This window comes from Xenopus tropicalis, chromosome 6 (assembly GCF_000004195.4).
Source record: "Xenopus tropicalis strain Nigerian chromosome 6, UCB_Xtro_10.0, whole genome shotgun sequence".
NCBI classification, from domain to species: domain Eukaryota; kingdom Metazoa; phylum Chordata; class Amphibia; order Anura; family Pipidae; genus Xenopus; species Xenopus tropicalis.
In genome coordinates, this window is record NC_030682.2 from 132,781,612 (window position 1) to 132,808,891 (window position 27,280).

The 27,280-nt window shown below is 41.8% G+C and overlaps 1 protein-coding gene across 1 annotated transcript in view; it reads left to right on the forward strand.

The window, feature by feature from the left end:
* oxr1 (oxidation resistance 1) overlaps positions 1-27,280 on the forward strand; it is a 268,344-nt gene that overhangs the window by 42,174 nt on the left and 198,890 nt on the right. The window contains 1 exon segment of the mRNA NM_001112991.1: positions 8,114-8,189. The gene's annotated coding sequence lies outside the window, so the exon portion shown is untranslated.

Below are 27,280 nucleotides of genomic sequence, written 5' to 3' on the forward strand. Positions count from 1 at the left end.
AGTTTCAAAAACTTTTACTGAATGTAGCATTGCTACTGACATTACCCATAGTAACAACCTTTCTAATGCTGATAGTGTGTGTGCAGCTGCCGTGAGTGCCGGGGGCAGTGTGGGGCAAGCGGCTGGGGTGCAGGTACATGCAGGTAATGCAATGTGTGTGACTGAGGGGGGTGGGGCAGTGAGTGCTGGGGCAGCTGAGGTGCAAGCGGCTGGGAGTGGTGCAGCTGAGGTGCAGGTGATTGCAGGTAATGCAATGTGTGTGAGTGAGGGGGGTGGGGCAGTGAGTGCTGGGGCAGCTGAGGTGCAAGCGGCTGGGAGTGGTGCAGCTGAGGTGCAGGTGATTGCAGGTAATGCAATGTGTGTGAGTGAGGGGGGAGGGGAAGGAAAAAATGTTGTTTATTCTGCTGGGGAAAGCAATGTGCATGGGGGGACTGAGAGTGTTGCTGGGGCTGCGGGGGGCAGTGTTTGGGAGGGAAGGAGATTCTTTGCACGTGAGCAGGATGAGGAGTTTGATGATGAGTTTGATAAGAGGAAGAATGTTGTGAAAATTAAGTGGGAGAAAGAGAGGGAGGATTTCCCGGGGCGCAGGTTTGTGGGCAGAAACATCATTAAGCAGTTGCTGGGTTTTACCCCACAGGATGTTTATGCCTTACTGAGTGTCACAGACACAGAGTTTGATTTAAGCTATAAGCTATCCCAAGGGTTAGAGGAGTTCTGGAGGCGGTACCATCTGAGTAAAGAGGCCAAGGAGTGGGAGGGGTTTAGGGTAATCCCTGTGTCCAAACCCGAAACCAAACTGGTTACCATTATCATGAAGAGAGAGACAGTGCATGAGCAGGACATCCTCATATGGCTCCGGCGCCAGTGCACTGTCCTATCCCCCCTGGAGCCGGTGTTTGATGAGGAGGGATTCTGGGTAGGGGGGTATAAAGTCCAAGTGAAACTGCATGTGGATCAGAATGTTCAGAAACATCTCCCAAATTCTTTTTTCATTGGGAAAGCAAGGGGTGTCTGTTTCTATGTGGGCCAGCCCAGGCTATGCTATAAATGTGGGTCCAACAGGCATTATGCTGTAAAGTGTAACATACAGAAATGTGCTTTGTGTGGGGAGACTGGGCACCCAAGCAAGGAGTGTGTAAAGGCCATAAAGTGTAACCTGTGTATGCAATCCGGCCATGCTTATAGGGCCTGCCCCGACGCCTGGCGGAACATTAGGAAGGCTTGTCCCAATCTAGAAAAAGTAATGAGTACCCCAATGCCAGGGGAGAACTTGCCCCAGACTGAGGGAAGGGGGGAAGAGAGGGCAGGTGGGGGAAAAGAAACAGACAGGGGGCGCCCAACAGAGGTGAGAGGGAAGGAGAGAGAGAACAAACAGACAAAGGTACAGGCAGCCCAAGAGGAGGGAGGTGGAAGGGATGGTTGGATAGTGGTGGGCAGCAAATCAAATAAAGCTAAGGAGGCTCAGTGCCCAGGTGTAATTACCCTCCCAACTGAAAATAGGTTTGTTTTGCCAGGAGGGAAGTCATGGGGGGATTTAGCAGAAGAACAGGTAGAGTTGGAGAGAATGGAGGAGGAGGAGGAGAGGGAGAAAAGGAAAAGCCTCTCATCTGATATCATCTCCAGCAGGAAGAAGAGCAAAAGGGAAGGGGCTTTTCAGTCTCAGGGGGCAGAAAAGGAGTCACTGGAGGAAGGGGATTTGGGGGAGCAAGATGTGATGGAGAGTCAGGGGGCAGGTGTGCGGGTACAGGTTAAACGGACTGCTGGGAAATGTTTGGACAATTCTCAAAAAAAGAAACATAAAGATGCCTCTTGATATGTGTTTTATAATGATCTGTAAAAAATAAGATGCTTTGGAGGGAGGTACGCTTTGTTTTTTTTTTGTTTTTTTTGATGTGATATTGATTTATATGTATTTTTTTTGTTTGATTGAAATGTAATTATTGTTTTATTGTATTTGTTTAATATATTTTAATAAAATTCTCTCCCTACTATACCTGCTATCCCACAGCCCCAGTCCCTTCCCAGAGGCTATTATCCCCCCACTGCTACTATAGGCACCATCTCTCCCTACTATACCTGCTATCCCACAGCCCCAGTCCCTTCCCAGAGGCTATTATCCCCCCACTGCTACTATAGGCACCATCTCTCCCTACTATACCTGCTATCCCACAGCCCCAGTCCCTTCCCAGAGGCTATTATCCCCCCACTGCTACTATAGGCACCATCTCTCTCTACTGTACCTGCTATCCCACAGCCCCAGTCCCGTCCCAGAGGCTATTATCCCCCCACTGCTACTATAGGCAGTAGGCACCATCTCTCCCTACTATACCTGCTATCCCACAGCCCCAGTCCCTTCCCAGAGGCTATTATCTCCCCACTGCTACTATAGGAACCATCTCTCCCTACTATACCTGCTATCCCACAGCCCTAGTCCCTTCCCTGAGGCTATTATCTCCCCACTGCTACTATAGGCACAATTTCTCCCTACTATACCTGCTATCTCACAGCCCCAGTCCCTTCCCAGAGGCTATTATCCCCCCAGTGCTACTATAGGCACCATCTCTCCCTACTATACCTGCTATCCCACAGCCCCAGTCCCTTCCCAGAGGCTATTATCCCCCCACTGCTACTATAGGAACCATCTCTCCCTACTATACCTGCTATCCCACAGCCCCAGTCCCTTCCCAGAGGCTATTATCCCACTGCTACTATAGGCACCATCTCTCCCTACTATACCTGCTATCCCACAGCCCCAGTCCCTTCCCAGAGGCTATTATCCAACTGCTACTATAGGCACCATCTCTCCCTACTATACCTGCTATCCCACAGCCCCAGTCCCTTCCCAGAGGCTATTATCCAACTGCTACTATAGGCACCATCTCTCCCTACTATACCTGCTATCCCACAGCCACAGTCCCTTCCCAGAGGCTATTATCCCCCCACTGCTACTATAGGCACCATCTCTCCCTACTATACCTGCTATCCCACAGCCCCAGTCCCTTCCCAGAGGCTATTATCCCCCCACTGCTACTATAGGCACCATCTCTCCCTACTATACCTGCTATCCCACAGCCCCAGTCCCTTCCCAGAGGCTATTATCCCCCCACTGCTACTATAGGCACCATCTCTCCCTACTATACCTGCTATCCCACAGCCCCAGTCCCTTCCCAGAGGCTATTATCCCCCCACTGCTACTATAGGCACCATCTCTCTCTACTGTACCTGCTATCCCACAGCCCCAGTCCCTTCCCAGAGGCTATTATCCCCCCACTGCTACTATAGGCAGTAGGCACCATCTCTCCCTACTATACCTGCTATCCCACAGCCCCAGTCCCTTCCCAGAGGCTATTATCCCCCCACTGCTACTATAGGAACCATCTCTCCCTACTATACCTGCTATCCCACAGCCCTAGTCCCTTCCCTGAGGCTATTATCTCCCCACTGCTACTATAGGCACAATTTCTCCCTACTATACCTGCTATCTCACAGCCCCAGTCCCTTCCCAGAGGCTATTATCCCCCCAGTGCTACTATAGGCACCATCTCTCCCTACTATACCTGCTATCCCACAGCCCCAGTCCCTTCCCAGAGGCTATTACCCCCCACTGCTACTATAGGCACCATCTCTCCCTACTATACCTGCTATCCCACAGCCACAGTCCCTTCCCAGAGGCTATTATCCCCCCACTGCTACTATAGGCACCATCTCTCCCTACTATACCTGCTATCCCACAGCCCCAGTCCCTTCCCAGAGGCTATTATCCCCCCACTGCTACTATAGGAACCATCTCTCCCTACTATACCTGCTATCCCACAGCCCAAGTCCCTTCCCAGAGGCTATTATCCCCCCACTGCTACTATAGGAACCATCTCTCCCTACTATACCTGCTATCCCACAGCCCCAGTCCCTTCCCAGAGGCTATTATCCCCCCACTGCTACTATAGGCACCATCTCTCCCTACTATACCTGCTATCCCACAGCCCCAGTCCCTTCCCAGAGGCTATTATCCCCCCACTGCTACTATAGGCACCATCTCTCCCTGCTATACCTGCTATCCCACAGCCCCAGTCCCTTCCCAGAGGCTATTATCCCCCCACTGCTACTATAGGCACCATCTCTCCCTACTATACCTGCTATCCCACAGCTACAGTCCCTTCCCAGAGGCTATTATCCCCCCACTGCTACTATAGGCACCATCTCTCCCTACTATACCTGCTATCCACAGCTACAGTCCCTTCCCAGAGGCTATTATCCCCCCACTGCTACTATAGGCACCATCTCTCCCTACTATACCTGCTATCCCACAGCTACAGTCCCTTCCCAGAGGCTATTATCCCCCCACTGCTACTATAGGCACCATCTCTCCCTACTATACCTGCTATCCCACAGCCCCAGTCCCTTCCCAGAGGCTATTATCCCCCACTGCTACTATAGGCACCATCTCTCCCTACTATACCTGCTATCCCACAGCCCCAGTCCCTTCCCAGAGGCTATTATCCCCCCACTGCTACTATAGGCACCATCTCTCCCTACTATACCTGCTATCCCACAGCCCCAGTCCCTTCCCAGAGGCTATTATCCCCCCACTGCTACTATAGGCACCATCTCTCCCTACTATACCTGCTATCCCACAGCCACAGTCCCTTCCCAGAGGCTATTATCCCCCCACTGCTACTATAGGCACCATCTCTCCCTACTATACCTGCTATCCCACAGCCACAGTCCCTTCCCAGAGGCTATTATCCCCCCACTGCTACTATAGGCACCATCTCTCCCTGCTATACCTGCTTTCTCACAGTCACACCACCTGAGAGGCTATTATAAACCAGAAATAATACAGAATGACATAAGCCATGTGTGTGATTTAGCCTAGAACTTTACAGGTTTGTATTCCAATCTTGTGACTCCCAAAAAATGTCCTAGTGGCCAAACAATCTGTGGATCATATTTATAAAAGCAGGAAAGAAATACAAACACAATTTACATTGCCACATGCTTTTTAATTAAGGGAACTGGAGATTTTACCTGCAGAATTTCACTGGGAGGACTCGTTGTTGGCATAAAAGGAAAAGTAGTTGCGGTTAAGTCAAATGAAGTAGCTAGGTTAATCCAGTGTATGTGACCTATATATCTTTAGACTTTAAGGCATATTAAGGGATAAGGAATGGATTCAAACTAAGTCATTGAACCTCAGCAACCTCTGACAGGTTATGGTATCATTCTCTTACGGTGCACGTTGTTTGATTAGTGTGTGCCCAATCCAGTCTGTGTAGATGTGGTTAAAATAGAATAAAGGTTGTGTATATATAGGCATTGGGAGCAGAACAAATGCATGATCTGCTTAATTACAGTAGGGGAATATTTTAATGTATTTAGAATATTACTGAGATCTCCCAAGTGGTCCAGATTCACTAAGAGTAAGAATTTCTGAATAAGGGAAAACAAAGAATAAAAACAAAATATAAAATCTCTAGATCAGAAAAAATTCTCAAAAATGGTTATTCTGATCTCTTTTGTATCCCTGTGCTACAGATATCCACTACCACTGCCACATATCAATGCAACAATAGCAAGCGTATAGGTCAGCCTACACAGGCAGTAGCCAGTTATGCCCCTAACATATTTAAGGCAACTAAAAGGAACATAATAGCTACTATAAGTCGAATACTTTCCTTTTAAATAATTCAAGATAATGAATTAAAAATCTGTTAGGCACCAAAAAGAAAAACGGACCCAGAACATTAGCACTAGGATCTGTAGTCTCAGACGTATTTATAATGCATTAAATTGCAAAGAACCTTTTTGAGAAGAAATGCTATATTTCCATGAATAAATAATGTGAGTGTCTGTGTTCATATAGTGTAAGGGTATGTATATAGTAAATGAAATCTATGTATATAGAATATGACGAGTGTTTGTACGACGCGGGGGATAGGATGTCTGTGTGCATTTATAATGATACAAACGAGCTTCTCTTGCTGAGTGCGCAGCTAATTTGCTGGAAAATCTGCACGAGAATGTGCCTTTTAGGCTGGAAAAGTGTATTGCTGTGTTTCTTAGCAATAATACGCCCTCCATGATAGGGATTTGCTCAGATCCATCTTAGACAGAATTGAACTCTTAAGTCTCCTTTCTGACATTAGCCCAGCAAAGAGGCTTACATAACAGCTCTTCTTTCTGTGTTTATTTTTTACCCCCGCCAGTTACTATGTAGAATTCCAGCCCTATACGTTCTGAGATCATCCCCAAGCGCTGGGTTATTCGTAAGAGATAGAAATGTGATTTAGTCTTAAAGTCCCCATACACCTTCAGATGCGCTCGCTTGACGGATCCTTATTGACATCTCGGGGTGCAGGGAATTGTGGGATTGGGAGGATGCAGGCTGAAGGCACTGAGGACAGTCGACTACAGTTAAGGTGCCCATACACCTTCAGATCCGCTCGCTTGGCGATCTTCTCTTGATATCCCCCACCTACGGGTGCGCAATATTGGAAGAATCCAGCCCTGGGGCCAAACCATCGAATTATAACGACGGGTATAGGCAAAGTCAGTCTGGGGACCGCATCAACGAGCCTATGTGGTCCCCGATCCGACTAGATTTTTTAACCGATTTCAGGCCAGATATCGGTCGGGCAGGCCCGTCGGTAGTGCCCATACACGGGGCGATTACTTGCCGAATCGGTCTAAGGGACCCATATCGGCAGCTAGAATCGGCCCGTGTATGGGGACCTTTAGTCAGGAGCAGAAAAAGGCAATGCAGGAGGTTGGACGCAAGCTCCAACAAGCTTCAACAACTGAGTGTGCAGGTTGGACATCCCTGGTGTATATATGCCAGAAATATCATATCTTTTGCCCAAAAGGCCCCTGTTGATGCTAGGGTTCCATGACTCTTTCTTGCCTTTCTGGCTTAATTTAAAACAAGCTGTGATCATGGTGGAAGTGTATATCTTTTTTTAATATATTATGGGCATGGGTGTGAAGTGTCGGCGGGTTACTAAACTCAATCCCCCATATGTATGAAAAAGAACAAAGCATAAACTGAGCTGTTGACTTTCAACATAAGGTAATTGGAGGATACTTTGGTGTGCCAAAAATTTCTGCCAAAGACTGGAAGTGACATCATATATGAGCACGCACCCCTGGAAGTGATGTCACACACATGCACAAATTCCCCCTGAAGCTGAAAAATTGCTACCCATGCATGCGCAATGGCTTAGGAAGACATCACTGAATGCTTACTGCGCACGTGCACCCAGAAATTACGCAGAACTAAGGAAGATTACAGAAAAATCTGCGGCAGTAAATGCTTTCTGCTGATTGGTTGTTGTAGGTGTCTAGACCTATAGGAAACTTTGTACATTTTATTACTTAACCCCTTGTATCAAGTCATTTACAGATGCTTGCCTGCTTCATGTTGCAACGCCCATAGATACTACTCTAATGAGTTCACAGATTATTTGGGCCAGTAGGACCTGATACAAAGTCCTACCCTGTCATATGGCACTTGGGTCAAGTCATGAATTAGTATTATTAGGGGGTAAAACAGGCCTTTCTGCCAACCAAGGCATTAGATCTTTAGATGATCATTAGATCATTCAATGCTGTTTGCTTGCTAGCTTTCCATACCTCACCATTCCTTATCATTGCAGAATATCTAGATGTTCTGTTGGCAAGGAAAACATTTGTTATCCTAGCTCAGTGGTGCAGCCTTGAACAGAGAATGATATTTATATACACAAAGCTTTATAAAAAAATACATCAGTGCTCTTCAAGAGAAACATATACGGGAGGTCAACTGTAGTCGTCATCATCCAGCTTTGGTTGTAATAAGAATGAAACTCAGGAAAGGTGGGGGGGGGGACAATCTGGTAATGATTTAGTGATTTTTATTCTTAATAATAGTAAGTGGGTTGAACATTAATGATAATAGGAAGGGAGGTACATTCTAGAAATGTTTTATTCCCCAAAAGTATGAACTAATGAATGGATAAAACACAATAACATGCACCTCAGCTGTTCAGCTACCGTGTCAGATAGATCATAAATACTAACGTTATCAATAAGTATAACCTGTGGGCACGTCTTTATCCAATGCCTTTGTGTCATTTTACAGGCTCACAACGAAGACAGAAAAAACACACGTTGTGGATGTAACAGGAATCATCTCTCAGAATGTTCAGCACCAGAAGGTCTGTTTATAGAATTATATATCTATACACACATTTTAGTGTTTAAATCAAATGTTTTAAACAAATAGATGGCACTTAATTATGTTGTTGGAAACAAGCGGTGTTTAATGAACACGTTAACGGAAAAATTCAAACTCTTCATAATTTATGCCATGAAACAGTAGGAACATGTCTATTTCTGTGTGGGAGTAGCAAGCCCTGGAATTGGGGTAGGATGCTGAAAAGTAGATAGAATGATAGAGTGGGGGTCACATTGAGTGCATAGGGATCACAGTATGCATTGTTGTAAAGCAGGGGTCCCCAACCTTTTTTACTCATGAGCCACTATCAGAGGTAAAAAGTGTTGAAGAGCCAGAGATGCCAGATAAGGATGGCTATTTGGTAGCCCCATGGGGTAGAAGGCTCTGCTTGGGGTAAATTAGTTTCTTCTATGCTTTTAAAACTTTCCTCCAAACCCAGAATTTTAAAATTAGAACCTGCTTTGAGGTCATGGAGAGCAACATCCAAGGGGGTGGGGAGTAACATGTTACTCATGAGCCACAGGTTGGAGATCACTGTTCCAAAGCCTCAGCTGGCCTGTACGACCATGTTACCCAATTGATCTGCCCATGGCAGAATGGGTGAATATTGTACAATGTGGCTGACTACATGCAGAAAAAAATATTTTACTATGTGCCATTGATAGGTCTGGGAAGAAGTCACAGCCTTTATTAGTTACCTGGACAGATCGCTCTATTAAAAATGGCCCTTTGTCAGGCATAGCATTGAATATGCCAATAGCATTGATGAGAATGGATATAGAGAGGTGCAGTTCTTGTCTCTACCAGCCCCTTACATATGCCGAATCGAGGAATAGGCAGACCAAATTTTCTGCTTGGACAGGCTATTATCTAATGGAATTACATGATGGAACCTCTACATACCACAAGGGATACATAATAAGGCTATAATTGCCAGGTATATATATGTGCAACTTAAAAGACAATTACCCAGTCCTCAATACTTATACCTGCAGCAAGACAGTATTCTGCAATGTCTGTAGCTGTAGTAGAACCAAGGGCAAAATTTGATTGAAGCAGGGCTGTCCATATATAAATGACCCCCAGGGACAAGGTAACTGAGATGCAAGAGCTTCTTCCTGATGAAAGATTCAAGGTAAATATATCTACACTAATTGCATGGACTTCATTGGTTTATTGACATTTCAAATAGACTGTAAATGTCAAAAAATATGACTTTTTAATATTAGGGATGTGATTCTCACTAAGGCCTTGAGTGATGGCGTCTGTGCGTCTTATCCGGTTCCTCGAGGATGCTTGTTTGAGTTTTACTTTGGCTAATTTCACATCATGCAAGAAATCAATTGGGAGAGAGCATTTACATGGCAGATAACATCTCGGCTGTTTACGTAGATAACACTGGGCCCAGTCTTAAGGTGGCCATACACGCACCGATATTATCGTACGAAACCTCGTTTCGTACGATAATCGGTGCGTGTATGGCATGTCAGCGAGCCGACCGATATCGCAGGAAGCTGCTGAAATCGGTCGGCTCGCCGATCGGCCAAGTTAGAAAATTTTGATCGGGCGCCATAGAAGGCGCCTGACCAAAATTCTCCCTTCAGAGCTGAATCGGCAGAAGGAGGTAGAAATCCTATTGTTTCTACCTCCTTACCTGCCGATTCAGCCCTGAATGGTGTGTGGCGGATCTGACGATGTTTCGTGCGACCGACGGTCGTACGAAACATCGTGAGATCGCCACGTGTATGGCCAGCTTTAGAGTCTTATAAACAGGAGTCAAATGTCCCTTATAGCTCTCACTACTATAAAAAAGCATTAGTATAAAATGACTACTGTGGCTGACAAGACATATATTTTCATATATGATGGTTGGGCTCAAAGAATCTATAAATTATTTTCATTTTTTGATGTTTGTAGCTCTTATAAATGATTATATTTTAATGTAAAGTTGGGGAATGCTGAGGGTCGCAGGCTGCAACTGTGCCATGTATATAAGCAGGGCCGGATTCGGGTGTGTAGGGCCCACCAGGGCTGCCGCCCTAGGGGTGCCCCACCAGCCTCTTCCCCTGCCCCCAAGTGTGACTATCTCATAGTGCCGGTGTGAAATGGGTCTGGGTCGGCAGGGCCCATGAGGGCTGGGGCCCACCAGGTTTTTTCCTAGTGTCCTGCTGGCCCAGTCCGACCCTGTACTTAAGTGCCTTGTGCCCATGACACTGCACCTTCTGCTGCATTTTTTTTTATCTGGCACAAGGTGCAGCGCCAGACACAGACGGAAGTACAAGAGCACTAAAGAGTGCAAAAGCACATAAATAACACCCATATGTAATAAAAGGCACTAAGCTTGCCCAGGAGCAGTAACCCATAGCAACCAATAAGATGTTAGCTTTTAAACAAGTGACCAGTAAATGCTACCTGCTGATTGGTTGCTATGGGTTACTGCTCCTGGGCAAACTTAGTGTCTTATATTATATAACCCCATTAGTGTTCTTGTGCTTCTGTCTGGTATCTACAGTTGGTAAATGACCCCAATAGACATTCTAGCATAAATTGGGCTATGATTGCATTTCTTTGTTTCCTTTTTCCTTGAACATCTCAGGCTTAGGGTGAGAATAAATTCTGTTTTTAGCTAGCAGAAAAATCTTGGCATCACTTCTGGAAAAATATATTTTTGCTTCCAAGAGTATTCATTCCAAGTAAAGTTACTGGGGCAGGTTTCTGTGCTCCAGTATGTAATGCAGAGACCTATATTCCCCCCCATGTTATGAAGCAATGCAGGCCGCAATGGGACCCTATATGTGCTGCCGGCCCTATCGCAAGTGGTCAAGCTTGATAAAAGGCCACACATGACCTGAAACGTTGCTGTTGTTTGCCCCTGAAATTTGCAATAAAGGCATTTTAATTTAAAAGACAAGAGGTGCTGTTCTGGATCGTTTTGTACCTGGATATGCCGATGGAAAGTGGCCATTGGGGAACCTGCACTGCTACAAATTAAATACAAGGTGTTGTGCTGACTACTACTTCTAAAGAATATTTTCTTTAGTCAGATATGTGTGAATGGAGGCAGGTAGAATGCATTCTATATTCTGAAGGGTCTTATCCATTCGGAAAAAGGTGTTAATCCTGCAGCCCTCCACAGACGTAAAGGGTTGGAAGTATAATTTCCCATGGAAACCCATAACGTACCTAACATGCTTCTACTTGTGACCTAATGGCTTCCGGTCCAACACTGACCAACGGTGCAGTGAGACTGAAGGCATCCATGGCAAATGGTTTGGAATACCGACTAACAAAGCAATAAAGAGATATCACTATTTGTAAGCTATAGTGCCACTTACCTGGAAATATGAATCATTGTAAATTATTAACCCCATTGTCATTGCAAAAGTAATTGTGCTACTGTTGTTAATTCTGTGAACAACTGAAACGTGGATTTTCTGTACAATTTCATGGCAAGTGTTATAAAATCACACTGAATAATAAATACTGTGCTGTTTTCTCATTCTGAAAGAACAGGCATTGCATAATTGGCAGCACTGAAAAAAAGTTCCAGGGAAGCATCACACCTGCTTCAGTGTAAGCTCCTCGGCACAGCGCCGCGGCTTGTGATAGAGGGAGCAAACGCACGTACAGCGGGGGAATGGGGGCAAGGGCTGGGGTTTTGAGATGCTCCCTTACTGAAAAACGTCTTTGCAGGGGCCCCGGGTAGTGTCGGACTGGCTTGCTGGGATACTGGGATTCCCCCCCTGTTACATTTTTGCCTCTTGCTTCAGTGTTTGCCCGGGCTAAACAGTAGGGGAGGGCCAGGTTACACACACAAAAAAGAAATAATGTAAAATTGCTCAAAGTTTGAAATTTATATGAAGTTTTATGGTAGGATATAAATCTCCTTGAACTCATGAAAAGCCTAACCCAGTTCAGGGAGCTATGGCTTCAAACCATCTCTGTAAGACAAACAGCAATGATTGATTAAGACCTATACTTCTTTCCCTGGCACATTTATATGCCAACCATACTTCAAATGTAAAGTACAGGTATGGGATCTGTTATCCGGAAACCCATTATCCAAAAAGTTCTGAATTACTGGAAGGCGGTCTCCCATAGACTCCATTATAAGCAAATAATTCTAATTTTTAGAAATGGTTTCCCTTTTCTCTGTAATAATAAAACAGTACCTGTACTTGATCCCAACTAAGATATAATTACCCCTTATTGGGGGCAGAACAGCCCTATTGGGTTTATTTAATGGTTAAATGATTCCCTTTTCTCTGTAATAATAAAACAGTACCTGTACTTGATCCCAACTAAGATATAATTACCCCTTATTGGGGGCAGAACAGCCCTATTGGGTTTATTTAATGGTTAAATGATTCCCTTTTCTCTGTAATAATAAAACAGTACCTGTACTTGATCCCAACTAAGATATAATTACCCCTTATTGGGGCAGAACAGCCCTATTGGGTTTATTTAATGGTTAAATGATTCCCTTTTCTCTGTAATAATAAAACAGTACCTGTACTTGATCCCAACTAAGATATAATTACCCCTTATTGGGGGCAGAACAGCCCTATTGGGTTTATTTAATGGTTAAATGATTCCCTTTTCTCTGTAATAATAAAACAGTACCTGTACTTGATCCCAACTAAGATATAATTACCCCTTATTGGGGCAGAACGGTCCTATTGGGTTTATTAAATATTCAAATCATTTTTAGCAGACTTAAGGTATAATTACAGATAAATCCCTTATCCAGAAAACCCCAGGTGCCATACCTGTATATGAACACAGGTTTTTATTTTCTTTGTTTTTTAACGGTAGGGCACTCTGCCACCTCCTAAACTGACCCTAAATGCTACGCACGCACCCAGTGCACCCAAAGCCCTTTCCTGATGTTTTTTCCCACTCACTAATTTATTTGCTTGTAAAGAATTAAGTACACTTAGGATATTTGGGCTGAGGGGCTTTACTGGCGGTTGAATTCATTACTAAATGGAAAGGTCAGCCTGTTTACAAGATTTCTATGGTGTTCTATAATTCATTGGGCATGTAGAGTTTTTCAAGCCGTAACAAGCGAGTAAGTTGGCAAATGCTTATACATTTTATTGGATGATAATATTGTATTGCAGGAAACGGATTTAATGAGAAACACAGGGCATTTATAGTGCTAGGGAAATAGTAAAAGGTCAATCAGAAAATAAAGTACTTTGCCCCCACGTATTTATGGCATTCATCTCCTTAAGCTGAAAATATATACGTAAGAGAGGTTTAATATCTGCACTTTTTAAAATTGTCAGTTTATTATATAGCATTAGGTTTGTCTTTGAAGAAAATATAATTTTATCGTATTTTTATTTAGTAAGTGACAGCTGAAATCCTGAATCCTAAGTGGCATATCTGGCAAAACTGTGCCGAGTAATGTTACTTTACCTAGTATCCCAACAGCCCATCTCTCCGCTCAGACACCTCCCTGCTTCCACAGGCCCTCGCTCTTGCAAATCACTGGCTGTCACTCCCCCATTTTATTTCTATTTCCTTCTTGTCTGCACCCCTCCTTTAATGTACCCTAGGTGCCTCGCCCTAGTGCCAACCCAGCAGGGAGCAGCAGAGTCCTATGGCAGGAAGTAAGTACAGAGTTGCCTTGTGCCCACGCTCTGATCATTTCTGTATATTTCAATTCAACCCAAGGTGCAGAGTACAGTAATGCTCCAGATCAGAGTGCTTTGTAAATGAGCACTAGGGGGAGCAATTTAGCCCTTAGCGCTCTAGCACTTGTATCTGTGGCTATAATTAGGAAGCACATTTTTTGACTGGGTATAGATTTAATTCAAAAATTTACAAATTTGTGCTAGCATTTATCATATTCTTTTCACACTAAAACAAAAATAAGAATCATATTACCTGCTCGTTCTCCACTGAATGTCACCTAAAATAATAAATAATGTTTTTCATGCAAACCATAACTATATATCAGTGACTCCCAACCAGTGGCTCAGTAGTAACATGTTGCCCCCCAACCCCTTGGATGTTGCTCTCAGTGCCCCCAAACCAGGGAGTTATTTTTTGAATTCCTGACTTGGGGGCAAGTTTTTGTTGCATAAAACCAGGTGTACTGACCAACAGATCCTCCTGTAGGCTGCCAGTCCATATAGAGACTACCAAATAACCAATCACAGGCCATATTTGGCACCACCAGGAACTATGTTTTTATGTTTCTGTTGCTCCCCGACTTATTTTAATATGTCTCAAATGTAAAAAAAAGGTTGGGGGCCTCTGCTATACAGCATCATAGGGATGGATGGAAACAGGCATTTGGGTTATTTTGTTGAATAAGATCAAAGATGCATCATGTTTCAGCTCTGGGCAAATTTTTTTGGCTGTCATCTGTGTCACAATCATATTCTGACATCCAGCTGAAATCTGACTGATAGAAATGCTTCTGCACGCTGGGCCTAGTGGCATTTTCACTCCAGTGTAACTGTTGATTGAAGGAATATGAATCATGGTTGACTTTTAATAATGATCATTTTTTTGTAAAGTTTATAATGGACAGATGGAGACTGGTATTTGCACCTAAACATGCTCCAACACTTACACACGCTTGTCAGTAGGTCTATTCTGCCTCTTTTGCTGAATAGTGCAAAGCTGTGCCTAATGACACTGGACAGCCTTGAGGCTACCCCACCCCAGACCTGGCAGTAGCTCCAGGGTTCCCACAGTGGGGTGCATCAATAACGGAACCAGACATGCAACCAGTGAATTGGATGCAAATGTTATTTTGAGCTTGTGCTCCAGAAGTGATGCAGCCCTTACCCAGAAATACTAGATGCAAGTAGTTGCTCCTGATTTGCCTCAAAACACAAGTGCAATTATGGTGGACACAAGATAAAGCTTAACCATAGTTTTGGAAAATGCTGCTTTATAGGTAAAAAAAAAGTGGTGATTTGTGTCCAAAATTGTACTCTGCACATGTTTTTAAAATGTTTTGTATCCAGTTCACAAAAGCATACCTAGAGGGGGAAAATATGATAAATTGAACCTAAAAACTACCCTTACTGTGAAAATATGATGAATTTTACCCACAAACTACCCTTATTGTGAAAATATAATGAATTTTACCCCAAAACTTCCCTTACTGTGAAAATATGATGACATTTACCCAAAAACTACCCTAACTGTGAAAATATGATGAATTTCAACCAAGAAACTACCCTTACTGTGAAAATATGATACATTTTACCCAAAAAACTGCCCTTACTGTAAAAATATGATTAATTTTACCCACAAACTACCCTTACTGTGAAACTATGATGACTTTTACCCACAAATTGCCCTTACTGTGAAAATATGATGAATTTTACCCAAAAACTTCCCTTATTGTGAAAATATGATTACATTTATCCAAAAACTACCCTAACTGTGAAAATATGATGAATGTATTTCACCCCAAAAAACCTGCTCTTACTGTGAAAATATGATGAATTTCACCCAAAAAACTGCCCTTACTGTGAAACTATGATGAAATTTACCCAAAAACTGCCTTTACTGTGATAGCTGCAGGCACCGAGCCCAATATGGGGGCACATTGGACTGTATTGTTACTTTTGGTTGAATTTAAGACAGATTTTCTAATTCCTGGCACTTGGCTAGAGAGAAAGCCATATATTTATGCACTTCCTATGGAGAATCTAGAGGCAAATAGCTGGAAAGTAATTATGTAGCGCAATTATTAGACAACGACTGTGTCAGGCAGCACATTAATCTGCACTGGAAGTGAGAATTAGAGTAATTAAGAAACTAGTCAGAGGTCACAGACCCCCGGGGGCTAAAACAAAATCAGGCTTTATTCTGCCACATTTGCCCAAAACTCCACTCATAATGAAGGTTATTACATTAGTCCATTCCATTCTCATTATTGCTGCCTGGCCTGTCACTGATTAGAAACAAAGGCTTGACCAGGGCCATTCTTTCAGTAGTGAAACTCGTAAATATGTTTCTGCTAATTACAATGACATGTTTACTGTTTTGTCATATTTACTGCTAAAGTACTTAACTAATTATGACAGATTGAAATGATTCCACATTCCCACTGAGCTTGTGTAGCCAGTTTTGCCTTATTGTTTTTAAAAGTTGGTGATTGGTTGAGCCTGCGTGCATAGTTATAACAAATGTTGGCTTCTGAACCAACATTTGTTAAAGAGCCTCACAGAAACCCCTAATATACCTATCACTGTAATCTGTTCTTTCAAAATGTATGAATAAATACTAATTTTATATGCTGAAATCCAGCTGCAAAACAGTTCTTCTCTTTCTGCATCATTTGAAATCCTGGCAGGGGAGGAGGGACTAAAACACTGTTACAAATTGTAACAACTTCTCCACAGCCAGCATGCAGGAACTACATAACCCACAATGCATTGCATTGGGATGTTCCTTTCCTTATTGACATCTCGGGTGCAGGGAATTGTGGGATTGGGAGGATGCAGGCTGAAGGCAATCGACTACAGTAAAGGTGGCCATACACCTTCAGATCCACTCACTTGACGATGTCACCAAGCGAGCGGATCTTCTCCCGAGTTTCAAATAAGTCAGCCAGATCAGCAGGGGAACAGGGGGCGGGGCTTAGGGAACTGTTCCAAACCATATTATTACATTATAAATCATGAAAATGCTGCATATTTTTTAATTCATGTTGTTGCTTGAAATTATGATTATTTTTCAAAAAGCTTAAGTTGTTTTTGGGTGGTGTTCCCCTTTAACTTAGTTCCCCGATGACCCAAGGAATTTAATAGTATATCTAAACTTTGAACAATTTTTGGGCTGGTAGTGGTGGTGTATAGTGTCCTATCATTGAGAATGAATTATATCTGTCTATTTGCTAATGATGCCTGATATCTGCTGCAATAAAGCAGTTAAACCCAGCTATAGAGCGGTTAATATTCCGAATGTAGGCGCTGCTTGTTTGATAGCACAGAGCTGCCATTAATATAACATAAGTGGGAGAGGCTTGTCGCTTTGTATAAGAAAGTATTTCCCTTCTTGCCTTTACTCTGAACGCCGAAATTGCTGTTACGGGAAAGGTTCCCCTTAATACAAATTAACCATGATCAAGAGCCGCTTTTAGATATTCCCCAGAGCTAATTTCAGCCATTATTATTCAGTGAAGTCAACAGGTGATTGTGCTTATGATTATTTAATGTCCGTAAAATCCAAGGAAGAATATCAGTTCTAATGAACGGCAATTTTAGTCTGACCGAGCGCTATCCCTAATTAGTCTAGTCCTTATGCTACAGAGACGCCACGTAGCACGGAATAACCTTTACTTATTGCTGAGTTTGGTTAAATGTTACCTTCATCTTTTTTTCTGGTCAATTATGTTGTATGACTCTCATTTGTAGTTAGCTGGGACTTGGGGGCCAACAGGTTTCTTTGTGTTACCTAGAGGGAAGGTATTTCTGACCCACGCTCTGAAACACAGCAGATGGGGGAAAATAACAAGGGCTGTGTTCACTCAGGCTGAAGAAGCCAGTACAGGTGCTGGAATGAATGTGGGAGGGGCTGTGAGTGAGCTCTCTGTTCAAGGAGAAGGAAGTGGGGAATGTGCTCGTGCATGTGAGATAGCTATGGGGAATGCTTGTGGGTAACATTTTCATAATGTTCTTGATTAAGCAACATTCAGAGTGGCTGGGGAACTGGCAAAAAGCAGGTTGGTGAGATATACAGTCTGCCATTGTACCAGTCTGCCTTTTGGTATGAGAAGAATAAACTTTAATTTATTATGTGAATTGAAAAGTGCGGGAGAGAGTGCTATGTATAAAACACAGGCACATACCTGCTTGAAAACTATACTGGTTGTCGCTGTCTCCTCCTTTGAAAACAGTATTGCCTCTTCTGCCATTTGTAGTAATCCCCCACACCAAATAAACACATGCCTCTGTGTAGTTAGACAGTTTAATAACAAAGGACAAGCATAATAAAATATTTTAATTTAAAATTAGGAATAGACAATGTTGGCCAAACCTGCAAATATATTTTATTCTGAATAGAATTTTTTGTAATTTAGATCCACTCAGTGGCGCTACTGGGCTGGCAGGTTTGCGGCCACTACAGTCTGTTGGCATTTAGAGATTATACACCGCAGGGCACCCTGGTCCATCACAGCTGGATTTTGTTGCTTCGTTCTCTCTTTTATTGCCAGCTGGATGCCTTTCTTAGAATTTGATTATAGGCTGCATAGATACATGTGTTGTGCCATGGCTTGTAATTCACTGGAATTCACAGCTTTTTTTCCACTCCGCTGTTAGATATTCCTTTAAATATAAGAGTATTGAGAAGAAGAAAAGAAATAACAGAACCATGAGATATCGAGTTTACTGGGGGGCTTCTCCCGCTGTGCTTGTGCCCTTGCAGAGAAATGCTTCCGCGCTTGTGTATTCTTTCATGCTGAGAAAATCTTCAAAACACTTATAGTAGGAGTAAAGGTTTTATTGTAACCGCAGAACCTACATATTTGTCTTCTAAACGGAGAAATCGAACCTATCATTTCCAGAGCGCCAAGTCATTGCTCTTACTTTATAGAGGTCTGCACCCATTCTGGGCTAGGGGTCTTATTGCATAAAGCAGGGATCCCCGACCTTCTTTTACTCATGAACCACACTTAGATGTAAAAGTGTTAGTGGGAATGCCAGATAAGGCCTGTGATTGGCTATTTGGTAGCCCAATTTGGACTGCAGGAGGTACTGCATGGAGTAAAATGGTGTCTCCAAAACTTGTCTCCAAGCCAGAAATTTAAAAATGGGCACCTACTGTACTTTGAGGCCACCGGGAGCAACATCAAAGGGGGTAATGAGCAAAAAGTTGTATTGGACTTTTTCTGGACTAGGGCCAGGAAGACTGGATGCATTTTAGGATAGGGTAGATGACTAGAAAATGACTAGACTCCTTGTAGGCTAGGATACTTAGGGGCATATTTATTAAGCTGTGTAAAATGAAAAAACGGTGTCAAAAGCTGTGTAAAACAAACGGAGAAGATCGCCATCTGAACAGCAGATTTTACGCCGTTATTTTACGTAAGTTCCGCTGGAAGAAAAAACGCGTAGAAAAATTACGTTGAATATACGCTGTTTTTTACACAGCGAAGCCTGGTGAATTTTCTCGCTGCTTTTGACACAGCACAATAAATATGACCCTTATTGTATAGAGTACTGAACTCCATTATAAACAAGGGTACACATTGTATAAAGGACTAAAGTTATTCTAGGTTATGGTCCTTTACTTGCCAAGCTAGGTTACTTACTGTAGAATAGACTGGATAAATACTATATTACAATACATACTAACCCCAGGCAATCTGCCAAAATGATTAATAGTCAGAAAGGTTGGATATGGGCATGAAACAGTCAATCTCATCCACCATTTGTGTATGAAAAGTGTTTTTTTCTCTATCAGGCCGTATGGGCAAATCTGCCCAAGTATTCAGGGTATATGTAGAATTCAGTGCAAATTGCACAGTGTGAGATAACTCACAGATACCTTTTTCCTATTGTTTTACTGATATGCATTTACAACACAAAGCTTTGCAAGGAGATGAAATGAAGTGCAAATTTGAGCAAGGGTGCTGTAAGGATCCAGAGTTATTACAGGTAACAAGCTATATTGATAGAGAAACATGGAGGAACACACTAAATATCAAAAGGAAATTTTCCTCTCAACGGGATTCGGAATGATGCTCCGCGCTGTTATTTCTTGAGCTGTGAATGTGTTATTGATCCACCAAAGTAGCCAGAAATGAATTAATCTATAGAAACGACCAGCATATGGTACGCATATCTATATATTTAACAAGTGCTGCAAGAATCAATATACTCCTTTTAGGCCAATTAGGTTTAAAGCAAGAACTTGGAATTGCAACACATTATGGCAAAAAACTAAAATAAACAAATGTATTTTCCATTGTTCATCTTTTTATCATAAAAGCAGACATTCTCTTGTACAAGTATGGGATCTGTTATCCGGAAACCCATTATCCAGAAAGTTCCAAATTATGGGAAGGCCATCTCCTATAGACTCCATTATAAGCAAATAATTCAAATTTTTAAAAATTATTTCCTTTTTCTCTATAATAATAAAACAGTACCTGTACTTGATCCCAACTAAGATATAATTACCCCTTATTGGGGGCAGAACAGCCCTATTGGGTTTATTTAATGGTTAAATGATTCCCTTTTCTCTGTAATAATAAAACAGTACCTGTACTTGATCCCAACTAAGATATAATTACCCCTTATTGGGGGCAGAACAGTCCTATTGGGTTTATTTAATGGTTAAATGATTCCCTTTTCTCTGTAATAATAAAACAGTACCTGTACTTGATCCCAACTAAGATATAATTACCCCTTATTGGGGGCAGAACAGCCCTATTGGGTTTATTTAATGGTTAAATGATTCCCTTTTCTCTGTAATAATAAAACAGTACCTGTACTTGATCCCAACTAAGATATAATTACCCCTTATTGGGGGCAGAACAGCCCTATTGGGTTTATTTAATGGTTAAATGATTCCCTTTTCTCTGTAATAATAAAACAGTACCTGTACTTGATCCCAACTAAGATATAATTACCCCTTATTGGGGGCAGAACAGCCCTATTGGGTTTATTTAATGGTTAAATGATTCCCTTTTCTCTGTAATAATAAAACAGTACCTGTACTTGATCCCAACTAAGATATAATTACCCCTTATTGGGGGCAGAACAGCCCTATTGGGTTTATTTAATGGTTAAATGATTCCCTTTTCTCTGTAATAATAAAACAGTACCTGTACTTGATCCCAACTAAGATATAATTACCCCTTATTGGGGGCAGAACAGCCCTATTGGGTTTATTTAATGGTTAAATGATTCCCTTTTCTCTGTAATAATAAAACAGTACCTGTACTTGATCCCAACTAAGATATAATTACCCCTTATTGGGGGCAGAACAGCCCTATTGGGTTTATTTAATGGTTAAATGATTCCCTTTTCTCTGTAATAATAAAACAGTACCTGTACTTGATCCCAACTAAGATATAATTACCCCTTATTGGGGGCAGAACAGCCCTATTGGGTTTATTTAATGGTTAAATGATTCCCTTTTCTCTGTAATAATAAAACAGTACCTGTACTTGATCCCAACTAAGATATAATTACCCCTTATTGGGGGCAGAACAGTCCTATTATTTAATGTTTAAATGATTTTTTTAGTAGACTTAAGGTATGGAGATCCAAATCACGGAAAGACCCCTTATCTGGAAAACCTTAGGTCCTGAGCATTTTGGATAACAGATTCCTGTTACCTGTACCATGCATTGTAGCTGTAGTGCCTATATGGCATTACAATGAATTCACAAGTTGGGATGGAGTGTCTCAAAATGATAAGAAAATGATTTACATTTCTCCCCCCAGATAGAATAAATCAATATTCCCTTTGGATTAATGATGGACTACTGAATGGAGACAGTAAGTCAACAAAAGGAGTTGCTTCTTCAACACAACCACTGCCAAACAGTGAATATACACATTGACCTGGGAAACATTGGTTACTCTAACCCCATTTACCATATTAGACCAGGGTAAAAGCATTAACATTGCTCATTTGTTGTGACTGTAAAACCAAATGCATGTGGCTAAAATATGTTCCTCAATATATTATATATCTGAGCTGTCTAGAATATACTACATGTTTCTCATGTCAAGGGAAAAGATAGAGAAAGGCCTTTGTAGCCTCTCTAATTCCTCTTCTAATTCCCCTTCAAAGGGAGGAATGAGTGGAGTGGGTGCCCTTGGGTCTGCTGGAAGGACCTACTGGTAAATAACGCATTATTATTATATGATACCCTTATATATTCCTACATAGTTATCACACCCTTAAAGAGATACTGACACCAGAAATTAAACTTTTTTGATGTCTATCATAACATTGTCTTTGCATTTTATTCATAACTTTGCCATAAAAATATTTGCCCAATGCCTTTACATTCCTTATCTGATCCACTATGTTTCTCTATGAGGGGGCTGCCATATTTGTGCAGCAGTAGGCCGTTAGCATTAGAAGCTGTAACTGACAGGCTGAGAAGGGACAGTCAGGTCGGCAAAACAGTCAGGTTTAGGGACTTCAAGTAACAATTACTTACACAAGCAGCCCTATTATCTAAAAATGATTAACATGCCCTATAGGGAACATTTAATGAAAATTCATATTTTTTTGTGTCCGCATCACCTTAACCACCTCTTCTCCAGTGTAAACAACCCCAACTTGGCCAGTCTTTCTTCATAAATGAGACTTTTTCCATACTCTTTACCAGCTTAGTTGCCCTACTCTTAGTAGCCCCTCTTTGTTCCTTCTCTAATTCAATAGTATGTGGACCAAGTTGGAGACCAATACTGCATTTCTTACGCTTCTTACACCCCCATAATGGGGCCTCACTAGTGCTCTGTAAAATGGAAGAATAACCCCCTCCTCCCATGAATCTATACCTGTTTTAGAAAAGTACGAAATATTAGAGTTCCTATCTACATTATCTCTATTTCCATACAGCAACATTTGTCATTCTGCCTTTTAACTAAATAGGTCATCTATGGGAAACATTCTCTCATTTGATTCATTTCTAGCAGTTCAGCTCCTACCAGCCTGCCATCTGTCTTTAAAGCTCAGACCTTCTCACCTTCCACTCCCATAGTAGTGAGGCCGCATTACTCACACCTGGCACCGACTCTACAGCAACAATATTTCTTGTATCATCACTAAAGCACATCCAAACTTTTAATTGCTGCCTGTGATAAAGCAGTGTTCCAACTCCATGGGAAGAAAACTCTTTTGAAAACAGAGCGATCTATCAAATGCAATGTTGTTATATATACCAATTACTGTGTAAGTATTTTGTATACAAGCTGCAATTCTATAAATTGACTTTTTGATATTCTTAAGAATGTTGCCCCCATTGCACAGAATTACAATTCATTTATCATTATATTTCTTTTTTTCTACTCATTGAAACCTGAGCAATGCACCTTAGCGGATCTTATTATATCATTTTAATGAATGAAGTTGAGAAGGGAAGGATTCTAGCAGGCAGGAAAATGTGCAAATAAGATGCAGATCCACAGTTTCTAAATGAATCATGATGAAAACGAGGAAAGTCACCCACTCAATGGTTTAGGCGCATGACGAACTAAAAAGAAAAGCAATTAACAGTAAATGGCAGCCTGTTGTCCCAAGCAGATGGGATCGCCAGAGTTTCTTTTTGTAAAGGATTATTTTAGACTCAGTCATAATTCATAAGTTTCCCCAACTGATTTAAGTATCCGGCACGTGTTGTAACGGAATATGATGAAAAGATTAAAAAAGTAACACTATGATTAAAGCTCTGTTAGTAGATTCCATTAGCTGCGTTAAACCATGGGGACATGGCATTGGAATTTTGTGAGTTTGGAAATAAGCGATTCCTTGTCCCACAGTCTCTTGAAAACAAGATATTTGTAAGGGAATTCTGAAGGGGATCTCGGGGACCAATGCTGTATCCATGAGGGTCAAATAGACTTCCCCTCTCCAGCCCCATAACTTGTGCATCATCACAAAAGTGCTCTCTGAATAAACACTAAGGGGTGCCCTTAATGAATGCCCCCATGCGTATGACGTTCTGTTGGGTTATAGAAAATGTAAACCCTCAAAAGAAATGAATGTAACATTGCTCAGAATTTTTTTCATGTTTTCAAGATATTAGTAACTTTTAAACTGCAAATACAGCACCACCTGTTGTTCATTTTGTTGCTCTGCTTAGACAGGTTTGGACTGGGGTGTGTGCGGAGCCAACGCATAACAGTAACACCACATTAGTTTTAAACTTAATTCCTCCTAGGTAAGGCTTACTTCCCCTTGGATTCAATGTTTGTTTCTATTCCTTCAGAATTAAACCATGGGGACATGGCATTGGAATTTTGTGAGTTTGGAAATAAGCAATGCCATGTGAAACTGCCGGGGTAAGGATGTCAACGCGCCATTGTATGTTGGCCTCTTTCACACCTCTTTCAAACCATCTGTCCTCTCGGTCCAAAATATGCACGTTACTGTCCTCAAAAGAGTGACCTTTTTCTTTGAGGTGTAGATAGACCGCTTTGAGGTGTAGATAGTCCGCTGAGTCCAGTTCACACTTCCAGTCATGTACTTTGAAGGATTAACACCTTCATCAATAAGAATCTTGGTACCATTGTGATTGGATCAAACCTTCTTACACCTGTCAGTTTCAGCTAACACCTAACTGAACAAGTTCAATGGAACCATTGTGATTGGATGTCTGTGACTGTACTACCATCAAGAGTTTAAATACCGGGGAATTCCCTACCAGTCATTTGAACTGAAGAAGCCACTCGGATGAGTGGTGAAACGTTTTCAAGAAAAACTCAGAAAAGTCCAGTTGTTTTAGACTTAATTCTACTAGATACTATATATTTAAGCTGCAAACTTAGGTGCTTTAGGTCATTGGTGTGAAGCTGACTTCCGGTTCAGCGCACAGAGGAATTCAAGCTGCCATCACCTTTTTGCCAAAGTCAAATTCAAGCTGAAGATTAAGTATTAAAATGTGGTGTTACTGTTGCTTTAACAGTACATTGAGTAGGAGAAACAATAGGTTAGCTGAAAGCAGTTCTAATGTGAAGCGCTGGCTCCTTCTGAAAGCTCAGACTCAGTCACACTTTACTGCTGCGCTGCAAAGTTGGAGTGATATTCCCCCCCCCCCCCAGCAGCCGATCAGCAGAACAATGGGAAGGGAGCAAGATAGCAGCTCCCAGTAGGTATCAGAATAGCACTCAATAGTAGGTAATCCAAGTCCGGCTTGGGACTCCTCCAGTTACATGGGAGTAGGAGAAACAATAGGTTAGCTGAAAGCAGTTCTAATGTGTAGCGCTGGCTCCTTCTGAAAGCTCAGACTCAGGCACAATGCACTGAGATGGCGCCTACACACCAATATTACAGCTACAAATACATTTGTTGGTTCAAGAATAAAATTGTAAATGGTTAATTATTTGCTATGTAAACAGTGTCATTTAGAAATTAAAATTATACCTTAACAATCATGACAGAATCCATTTAAGCTGCCAGACAGTTCTGTCTCTATTTAAGATGCAGCGCTGGGCAAGGTACGAAAGCAAACAGGTAAATGTGATTTCACAGTAACTTGGCTTGTTGCGCCCCTCAATCCCTAACCTGATATTGTAGCTGCTCTTGTAACGTGTTTATGTGTAGATTAACTCGGTTTCACTGTAACCACTGCATCTTTTTCACGGAGGGCCTCTAGGGCAATAATGAATTTAAGGAATGAAACATTGAGCGATTGTCATTCTAAATCAAAATTTATTAGAGTTTAACTGGCAGCTGACCTAAATGTTCTGACTTGGACCAAATTGGCCTGAAGGGTCAGTGATTAGATCACATTGGCTGCTCATTCAGAATCCATGGTCAATGATCTCTTCCATGGCCCCATATAGTCTTAACCCTTGCCAAGACATATCACCTAGGGGAGCTTTCTGTGAAATAGTGGTTCAAGTATGCATTTATGCCCAACATTTGGCCAGATATATTCTTAGCTCACAGCAAGGTCACAAATGTTTAAAAACATTACTAAACCAACCTTTCCTCTAATTTCTGCTGTAATTGGCCTCCAAGATGGGCTTTCAAGAGTATCTAGAATAGCAAATAGGCAATCTCCCCAATTTGGTCCTCATTTGGCAATCAGGCTTTGCACCCCAACTAAAGCTCTTAGTACCATGGTGGGTCAGCCGCACATTTTGGGAACCACTGCTCTGTATGGTGCATTTGCACAGTGTAATGCCTTTTGGTCCAAGTGGAGTCTCAGACATAAATGTGCCAGGTTCTACCCTACCTTGGGTTGACACTCAGAATAAGCAAGGCAAAGTATAGAGGGAGCTGGCCACTTTGTAGGAGATGAAGATGTGTGGGAATCTTGCATATAAATAGTACAGGTATGGGACCCCTTATCCGGAAACCCGTTATCTAGAAAGTTTTGAATTATGGAAAGGCCATCTCCCATAGACTCCATTATAAGCAAATAATTCCAATTTTTCAACATGATTTTGTTTTTCTCTGTAATAATAAAACAGTACCTTGTACTTGATCCCAACTAAGATATAATTACCCCTTATTGGGGGCAGAACAGCCCTATTGGGTTTATTTCATGGTTAAATGATTCCCTTTTCTCTGTAATAATAAAACAGTACCTGTACTTGATCCCAACTAAGATATAATTACCCCTTATTGGGGGCAGAACAGCCCTATTGGGTTTATTTAATGGTTAAATGATTCCCTTTTCTCTGTAATAATAAAACAGTACCTGTACTTGATCCCAACTAAGATATAATTACCCCTTATTGGGGGAAGAACAGTTCTATTGGGTTTATTTAATGGTTAAATGATTCCCTTTTCTCTGTAATAATAAAACAGTACCTGTACTTGATCCCAACTAAGATATAATTACCCCTTATTGGGGCAGAACAGCCCTATTGGGTTTATTTCATGGTTAAATGATTCCCTTTTCTCTGCAATAATAAAACAGTACCTGTACTTGATCCCAACTAAGATATAATTACCCCTTATTGGGGGCAAAACTAGCCTATTGGGTTTATTTAATGTTTAAATGATTTTTAGTAGACTTAAGTTATAGAGATCCAAATTATGGAAAGATCCCTTATCCGGAAAACCCCAGGTCCCAAGCATTCTGGATAATGGGTCCCATACCTGTACAGTTGCCTTCATTCTTATCACTGTATTTAAGTGTAGAGTCTTGTCCTATGTTCAGGTATTGTACATTATTTTTCTGCATCATAAACTCGTAAAGCTTTTCCATAAGGATTTTCTATTCTTCTCTAGTATCATTTATTATATTTGAAATTTAATTTGAAATCTAACCTTTCATTGCTCTTTGAGTGAAATAAGTTGTGTGTCAACAATGCACTCAAATATGGTACCCCCCCCCCCTCCTTTCTGTTTCTGTGTTTATGATTGTGGAGATATAAGAGCTCTCGCGCCGCT